Genomic DNA, 9933 nt, shown 5'->3' with positions numbered 1-9933 from the left:
ATTACTCAGCTCAAATATGATTTTGAGGTTAAGCCCATTTCTGAATCCAAATATAATTTTGAGGTTAATCCCATAAAGTCAATTGAGCCCAAATTTGTTTTTGAGGTGAAGCCCATTAGCTCAATTGAGCCCAGATATGATTTTGAGGTGAAGCTCATTAACTCAATTGAGCCCAAATTTGATTTTGAGCTTAAGCCCATCACCTCAGTTGGGCCCAAATGTGATTTGGAAGCTAAGCCCATTGAGCTAGTTGGGCCTAAGTCTGATTTTAAAGCAAAGCCCATCAAGACAATTGAGCCCAAATGTGATTTTGGAAGAGAGAGTGAAGAAAATAAGCCTTTGATGACATCTAATGCGTTAAAAACTTACAAGGTATGGACTTTTAAAACTCTTATAATCATGTAAACAATTTATCCCTTTATCCCTTTTAGCCTATACTTTTAGTCAATATACATCAATTATAGACTAGTTATACATGAATTATAATATACTATACATCTGCCAACTACTTTTAGTTAATTGTTCTAGTCTTTGTTATGGCATCTCAATTGACTGTGTTGTCCGAGCTATCTTTGTTATGGCATCTTAATTGTGTTGTCCGAGCTAGCTTCATACACCACGACTAAATGTATGTATATTATGTATAACATTTCTGTTATATTTGTATCAGCTAATATGTGTATATGTATGTATATTTGTATGTATATATCAGTTAAGATTCTCATATTTTTGTCATTTTTGTTGTTCTATCAGGGTGCTGGACTTGTTAACTTAGGGAATACATGCTTTTTGAATGCGGTATTGCAATGTTTCATGCACGCGGTGCCATTGTTTCACCTCCTTCTGCATAACGCTCATGTAGTGCCATGTGATCGTAAGGACAATTGTTTCTCAAAGATATCTGTTGTTTTGTTTGAGTTATTATTGATATTCTGTTCATTTCGTTTTTGTATAGTCGTTGCAGGTTTTTGTTTAATCTGCGTTTTCAAAGAGCTTCTTGGCCATTCATTGGTTTATGGGGCTTATGAAGGTCTTTGTGTCTCACCGTGGATATTTGTTGATAATTTGAGCTTTATTTTCTTCTGAAGTTTACTTTTGATTTTACACGTTGCTACTGCAAGCATCGAAAACAACATTCTCATCGATGATGATTGATGAACGGTTGTCTAGTTTGTGGTCCTTAACGTTGTGAAAATATCAGATTTTTCGTCTGGTTTCCATAAGTATCAGCAAGAAGATGCTCACGAATTCTTGCAATGCTTTCTCAATCGGCTTGAAAGCCGATGCAGTGACATTGTCCAACAAGTTTTTGGTGGCCGGCTTGTCAGCAAGGTAAGCATACATGAATACTATCGTATTCTTCATATGCATCTTGTATGAAGTTTGTAATGTTAATCTTTCTCAAATTGCAGCTTCGCTGTTGCAACTGTGGCCACTACTCCAACACTTACGAGCCTCTTATAGACGTGAGCTTGGAGATCAAAGATGCCGACAGCTTGCATTCAGCGTTGGAGTCATTCACAAGAGTTGAGAAACTCGACGATCCAGAGATCAAGTATACTTGTGAAAGATGTAAGGTGCAAGTCTCAATCGAGAAGCAGCTGATGCTATACGATGCCCCTTCTGTCGCTATCTTCCATTTGAAGAGGTTCCAGAATGACGGCTCTGTTGTGGGGAAGGTTGACAAGCATGTTTCATTTCTGGTGGAACTGGACTTGCTTCCTTACACCGATAACAACCAAACCAACAATGTGAGTATCTGTTAGTACATTTACTTTATAAAAACTTTCTTCCCGTCGTTTCATCCTTTGTTAGCTGTAACATGATGTTATTTTCAATTTTTACTTGTCTCGACAGGAACAAATGAAGTACGGTCTTTATGCAGTTATAGTGCACGCCGGGGCTACATCCAGTTCGGGACACTATTACTGCTTCATTTGTGCTGAACCAAATGAATGGTACAAATTTGATGACTCGATGGTAAGTAGAATAGTGCAATCATATTCTCTGTTATATGTCGCTGATAGTCTATTTGGCCAAGCTTCTTGAACGACAACTAACTTGATATTATGTTCGATTGTCATAGATAACTCGGGTTCATGAAGATGTTGTTTTGGCAGAAGAAGCATATATTATGTTTTATGCAAAGAGAGATACTCTATGGTTTTCAGATTTTGTTGCACTGGAACTGCATTCATTCCCTCAGACAGTTAGTGAATCCAATGCTGCTGCAGTCGACACATCTTCGTCTGCTCCAAGACCAACGGGTGCTATCAACTCTTCGTATTTTCATGAACTCATGAAGATTGTGGATAATGAATTGAAGAAGACTGCGCAAACGTCTACTCCAGGACCGGCTAGTGCTGTTAACTCTTCAATAGAAAACAACGCGTCTCAGGACGTTGGTGTGATCGAAAGAATGGCACCATCTAGACCTCAAAGTACACTAGGTAAACTCATCTTCAATTTCTATTTGTTGGTGAGTCATGTCATTAGCTTACTACTCCTTCCGTTCACTTTTACTTGCAAATATATTTTAAGTACTGTGTACTTGTTTGAAGAGTATTACACCTCTACCAACTGTTTTGTTTACAACGTCTGCAGATCAAGTTTCTAGCGAAAATCAATGGCAGATGGATCCTGAGCAAGATACGGGAATAATGCTGGCGTGTTCTATGATTAAGAAAAGAGTTCCGGGTCCAAGAGGTGAAGAACTCATGGCTGCATTACGCAGATTAGGCAGCTGTGGAAGTTCTCTGAATGAGAAAAGGAGAAAAATGGAAGTTTAGTTGATCGCAGGTTTAAATCCTGTGGTGGCTAGCAACATCAGGTTTTGATAGGCGGATTTAAAATTTTAAGTTTATAGATTCGAGATAGATATCTTATTGGATTTTAATTAAGTTATTTATGCATATTTAATTTTTTGAACATTTGGCCATGAGGATATAATGTAAGTTGTTTACTTGCAATGCTGAGTTTTTAGTTTTTGCATGTCTGTTGTTTAATTTGTTATGTATCAATGTCTTATATACTACATTATTCTAACGGCGTTTACGTATACGGGTATACCAACGTAGTTGTACTTCCATAAGTAGGGTTCTGGAAGGGTAGAGTGCGCACAATCCTACTCTTACCTTGAAAAAGGTAGAAAAACTTTCCAATAGATTCCCAGCTCAAGTAAGACATATGGAAAGTCAAGAATGCAAAACAAATACAATAATGAAGCAGTCATATCGAAAATAATGGAGAATATTATCGTAACGACAACAAATGATACCTACCATCTTCTACCTTAATGTTTGACCATATCTTTCTATCTAGTGTCATGTCCTTAGTAAGCTGCAGAATCAGCTATGTCTTATCTAGTGACCTCTTTCCGATACTTCTTCGGCCTACCTCTACCTCTCCGATCCGCATTGGGATATCTATGAATCTTCTCTTCGTTCCTAATTTTGTCTCTCCTAGTATGCCTACACATCTATCTCAACTTCCTATTTTTGCTACTTTGATCTACTTGAAATGTGACTTCTTTACTGGTCAACACTCCACCTCATACAACATAGTTGTTATACTCTACTATATTACAAACATTATTATTCCTCAATATCAAGCAAGTTGTAATCGGATTGGCTACTTGAATTCTCAATGCCATTTGTTGCTTTTGATGGTGATTTGAGCTTTGACATATTTGATGAAGAAGATGAGAATGAAGTTTTGGACAAATGCTTTTCTAAAGTGGCTAGGGATTGATATATCTTTCACCTAGGCAGCAACAGAAATGATTCAAGACAAAGGAGACTTACGAAATAAAGCATAGTTGGGATATTAAAGTGTCTGAGGAGGCTGTTCTAAGACAACGACCCATGATTGTGGCAAAAACGGAGACAAGGTTCAACTACATCGACAAGATTCAATAGGTCCAAGAAGAATCAATGAAGTATCAAGAGATTTTTGGAGCGGTTGGAGGAAGACGACAACGTGAAGAATCAGATTTTTATCAGGTTACATCTTGTTGAAGATTTCACATTTTCAAAGAAACATGGATCTGGTTGTACATTTTGGCTTATTTTAATTTTTCTCTACTTAAGTATTATCATTTGTAATATCATCTTAGAGTTTGTTATAATCTCTGTGATGATAATATAATGTTTAGTTCTTTCTTCTTATTTTTTACATGCATGTTAGGTTTTGCTACGCCTCAATAGGATTAGCAAGCTAAGGCATAACCCGCTTGCTTGTACTTTTTCTTTTGAGTTCCACTTTTATTACTATATGAAGAAACTAGCCCTAGGCACCTCGCCTAGTGGATTTGCTTAAGAAAATTGATCACGTGATTAAGTTTGAACAAAATAAACTAATTTATATATCTATGTATATGCTGTGTGTGTGAGAGGGGATTTAGTTAATGTGAATTATATTCATGATATGGTATGTATATGTGTATATACATGAGGATTTAGCCTAATCTACTATTAACTAACTTTCCTATTTAACAGATGCTTTGTTTCACCTCATTGTGTGGAATGATCGATCATGCATCTCAATGTGATAGTAAGGACATTTGTTTCTCAGAATATCTGTTGTTTTGAGTTATTGATATTCAGTGTATTGGAGGGGTGGTTTCTTCCTTAGCTGATCGTCATTTCTTGTTTTTGTATACTTGTTGCTGGTTTCGCGAGCGCATTCTGTGTACTTTGCGTTTTTAGAGAGCTTGCCGACTTGTCATTGGCTTTTGAGAGTGGTTCTATATCTCGCCGTTGAGTCTGGTTGAAAATTTAAGCTGTATCCTCACTCATGTCTTGTTTGTGACTGGAATTAAGGATCTCGCCAAAATAATGATAGAGACAACATTGGATAAGCCATAGACATTTATTTATTTCCTTTTGAGGTTTACTTCAATTTTACATGTTGCAACTGAAAGCGTCGAAACAACATATTCATCAATGAAGTACTATGCATAGTAGTATGGATGACGATGAATGGTTGTGTAGTTTGTGGTCCTTAACTTTGTGACAATATCAGATTTCTCGTCTAGTTTCTGCAAATATGAAATTGCAGCTGAGCTGTTGCAACTGCAGTCACTACTCCAATACTTACGAGCCTCTTATTGACGTAAGTCTGGTGATCAAGGATGTTGGCAGCTTACATTCAGCATCGGAGTCATTCGGTCGAGTTGAGAAACTTGATGATCCAGAGATCAAGTTTTCTTGTGAAAAATGTAAGGCACGAGTCTCAATTGAGAAGCAGCTCATGTTTGATGGTTCTGTTGTTCAGAAGGTTGACAAGCATGTTTCATTTCCGCTGGAATTGGACTTCCTTCCTTATTCCGATCATAACAACCAAACCAATAATGTGAGTATCTGTTACATCTATAAAGTATTTGGTGTAATGAGATTTAGACTTTCCGTGTATTCTGGTAGATAACGTACACAGTTCAATATGTCATAAAGAGCTGCATTTGGACTTTTACATACATTAACTTCTTAAGTTTCCTTCGAGATCTTTTGTTGGCAGTAACGTGATGTTATTCAAATTTTTTCCTTTTCTTAACAGGAAGAAATGAAGTATGATCTTTATGCAGTTAAAGTGCATGCCGAACTTCCATCCTCTTCGGGACACTATATACAGCTTCATTCAAATGATTGCTACAAATTTGACGACTCAGAGGAATGTAGAATAGCGAAATGGTGTCTTCTGTTATACGTCGCTGATAGCCTATTTGGCCAAGCTTCTTGAAAAAAACTTTTTTGTTAGAAACGTTTTGTGAATAAGTACTTCTGGTGAGTAGTAGTCTGCATTTGAATAATTAACGTGAAAAAAACTTTTGTCAATATTAGAGTAGAAATGTGTGTTTGATTTTGTGTATGTTTCTGTTTCACTTTTAATGTTTAATGAGCGTGGCTTGTATTTGTTATTTACTATCGCACAGTTCCCCTAGTGCATAGAGAGGCATAGATAGAATCATTTACGACAACTAACTTGATATTTTCTTCGATTGTCATAGGTTTCTCGGGTTCATATATTATGTTTTATGCAAAGAGAGGCACTCTGTGGTATCCGATGTCAATGAATCCAATGTTGCTGCAGACGAGACTGTGCAGGCGTCTAATCCAGGAGCAACTGGTGTTATTAACTCTTCAGATTCCCATGAACTCAACAAGATTGTGGATAAAGAAATGAACGAGACTGTGCAAACACTTACTCCAGGATGGCCTAGTGCTATTAACTCTTCAAATTTCCATGCATATGGAATGGATGAAAGATACCGCGTTGATTTCCCTGGTAAACTTACTACTCCCTCCGTCCACTTTTACTTGGTCTGGCCATCAATTTCGAGTGAAATAGTGGTTCACTCAAGTAAAATATATGTTCAAATACATCATCCAAAAGCTCCTTTTCAACTTCTGAGTACACATTATAGCGTATAAACACCTACTAACTGTTTGTTTATTACGTCTGCAGATCAGGTTGCTAGCGAAAACCAATTGCACATGGATCCAGTGGAAGACACGGAAATAAAGCTGGCGCGTTCTCTGATTAAGAAGAGAGTTTCGTGTTCAAGTTGTGAAGAACTCATGGCTGCATTGCGCCGATCAGACTGGTGAAAGAGTAGAAGTTATGCAATATAAAATAGTTTTTCGGATATCAGCTGTTTAGTTTATTATGTATCAATGTGTACTCTCACACATGGGGTTCGGAGATGGTAGTGTGTACACCGCCTTATTCCTATCCTGAGATAGGTAGAGAGGTAGAATCGTCGATTCAAGTAGAAAATATCAAAAGTCTAAGTATGTAAAACAACTACAGCGATGAAGCACGCAGACATAGCGAAAATAATGGAAAAGAGAGTCGTAGCAACAACAAATAATACCTACTATATCGTCTACCTTACCATATCTTTCTATCTAGTGTCGTGTTCTCGGTAAGCTGCGGAATCAGCTGTCTTGTATAGTCACGCTTTTTCGGCCTATCTCTACCTCTCCTCGTACCCATCATAGGCAACCTCGATCTCACACCTCCTCGCTGGGACATTTGTGTGTCTCCTCTTCACATGTCCGAACCATCTTAGCCTCACATTCTCATCTTGTCCGCCAAGGTGGCTACTCCTACGTTGTCCTCGGTATCTTCATTCCTAATTCTGTCTCTCCTAGTATACCTATGCATCCATCTCAACATCCTCGTTTCACTACTTTCATCTTTTTGACGTGTGACTTCTTGATCGGGTAACAGTCCAGAGGAAGACACGGAAATAAAGTTGGCGTTCGAGGAGGGTAGTGTGCGCACGGACTTATCCCTACCTTGGGAAAGGTAGGGAGGTTGTTTCTGATATACTGTTGGTTTAGTCAAAATATGTGAAATGAATACAATAAAAGAAGCCATACTAAAAACAATGAAGAATAGAATCGTAGCAATAATAAATAGTACCTATTAACCTTTTATTCTAATCATGTCTTGTTTAACTACCTCTTCCAAATGCTTCTTCGGCCTGCCTCTACCTCTCTTTATACTCGCCATAATCAACCTCTCGTACCCTTCCACTGAGACATGTTCGCATCTCCTCTTCACCTGTCCGAACCATCTCAGTCTTGTCTGACCACTCCTACCTTGTCCCGATATCTTTGTTCCTAATTCTGTCTTTTCTAGTACGTTCACACATTCATCTCAATATCCTCTTTTCGCTATTTTCATTTTTTTGACGGGCAACTTCTTGACCGGCTAACAATCCACCTCACACAACATAGTTATTCTCCTTTTACTTCTTTTTTTGAGAAAAAAAAAAGCATGTGAGCTGAAATTACCAGGATGATTAATTCAAATTTCATAAAAGATAATTTAGAGAGTAATTAATAATTATGAAAAGTAGCTATAATTTGTGTATTTATGAAATGTAGTTACAATTGTTGTATTGAAAAGCTTTACATATGCTAAAAGCTAGTTATTTTAGAAAGGACTAATTACTTGGATGATTAACTTTTAATAAATAATGACTACTATTTTTAAATATACATTTTATTTATGACCATCTATAGCATCTGCATTATGTATTAAAAGCAAATTATGTATGAAATATAAATGTATTATAAGTATTTTAAATTGTATAATGTTTGTTTGGTAAGAAATTCTCCCTATGAATTAAAAATGAATTATGTATGTAATATAAATGTATTATAATTGTTATATCTAAAAAAACTTACATTGTTATAAATGGTAAATATTTTTTTGAATTTAGTATATCTAGGTGATTTTCTCTTTTAGAAAAGCAAAAAAAAAATATAATTAAAAAAACTGATTACAAATTGTTTGACACCTAGCAACTTGAAAGTCATAGTGCGTACCTAGCAACTTACAAGTCGTTGGGCACTTAGCAATTTACAAGTCGTTGTGCCTACAACAACTTATTTAAAATAATTAAACGGTCAACTGTCGTTTCTGATAGTATCGTTAAAGAGAGGAATAAGTCGCTCAAACTCGAACTTTTTGTCGCCTTTAGAATATTTTCAAAGAAAGTGTCCTCTTTGATATTTTAGCTCAAAAAATTATATTTAGATTCTAAACTTAAATATTAACTATTCTATCACAATCCATATTTATTTCTGAACAACTTAATGATTCAATTATATTTTTTGTTCGTATAATAGTTCATTTGCTTCTCCAAAGTTCCCTGTCGCAACTTAATTTCATTGGGTCCTTCAAAGGGTCCATATTTCATCCTTGCCATCTCTAGTCTTTTTCTTGTAATAAATATACTGAGAATGAAAGATATATACATAAAAAGAAAAAAAGAAAAAATAACGTAAATATACGCCTTAACGATTAATATTTACACAAATCGCCATCTTTATAAAGTAATTACAAAAAATTCAACTAATTATGTATCTTTGTTGAATGTATCGAGAGCTAATTATGTATCTCGATAGGCCTAAAATCAAAAAAATGTACCAAAAGTTAATTATGTATCTTTACAAAGGAAAAAATATATCTTCGTTGGATGTATTATGTATCTCGACAGACCCAAAATCAAAAAAATTGTATCGGAAGCTAATTGTGCATCTTTACAAAGGAAAAAATATATCTTCGTTGAATGTATCGGGAGCTAATTATGTATCTCGATAGACTCAAAATCTGAATTTTCAGTAATTATACAAAATATCAAAAAAGTTTATAATTAAGCTCCAAACTATCGTAATTTATGTTGTTTGTCCAAAAAAAAAAAAAAATTTAATCTTCCATAAATTTGAGTTTATTATTTATTTGTTTGAATAGTCCTGACTTGCATCGCTTAGGTGCAAGGTCAACTAAAGGTGAAAACGCTCCCTATTTGATATTTCTCTATTTTTAAAAATCTAATATGAGATTTTCTTTTTGGTTTTCATGAGATCAATTTGTGAAGGTAAATCCAAAAAAATAGGGTTACCTCATTGAATAGAAGACGATCCGAAAAGCAAAAGCTCATTCAGTTGAAGAAAAAGATGAAATAAGGAAGAGGTAGCTTATTTTAAAGTCGCCGTAATTTGATCAATAGAAGTCGAGAGATATTTAATGGTGGTGACATGGATCTCGAAGGACAAAATAAGATGGCTAGAAGTAATTAGTTGAAATTTCGCTCTGGCGACGAATTCCATCTATCTCATCATTTTCTTTAATTGTGTCACGATCATGATATATTCAACGCGATGTGATATTTAAAGTATGAAATGATATGTGCTTTTATTTTTTCTACACTAAAAAAAAGAACGAATACCTTGCATGTGTTATAGCTGAAATTTGCTTTGATTTTTTTCGACAAACTAATGCTAGTTGATAAAAATTACTTCAAAAACAAAAAAAGAACTGGCCAAATTTCTCTGTGTATTATCTCAAGTTCAATAAAATATAGATTTAAATCTCGAAGGACAGAGTAAGATGACGAAAGTCATGATGAATAGTCACAAT

The sequence above is a fragment of the Capsicum annuum genome, unplaced genomic scaffold (genome assembly GCF_002878395.1).
Source record: "Capsicum annuum cultivar UCD-10X-F1 unplaced genomic scaffold, UCD10Xv1.1 ctg4030, whole genome shotgun sequence".
NCBI classification, from domain to species: domain Eukaryota; kingdom Viridiplantae; phylum Streptophyta; class Magnoliopsida; order Solanales; family Solanaceae; genus Capsicum; species Capsicum annuum.
Note: the sequence above shows the minus strand (reverse complement) of the source record.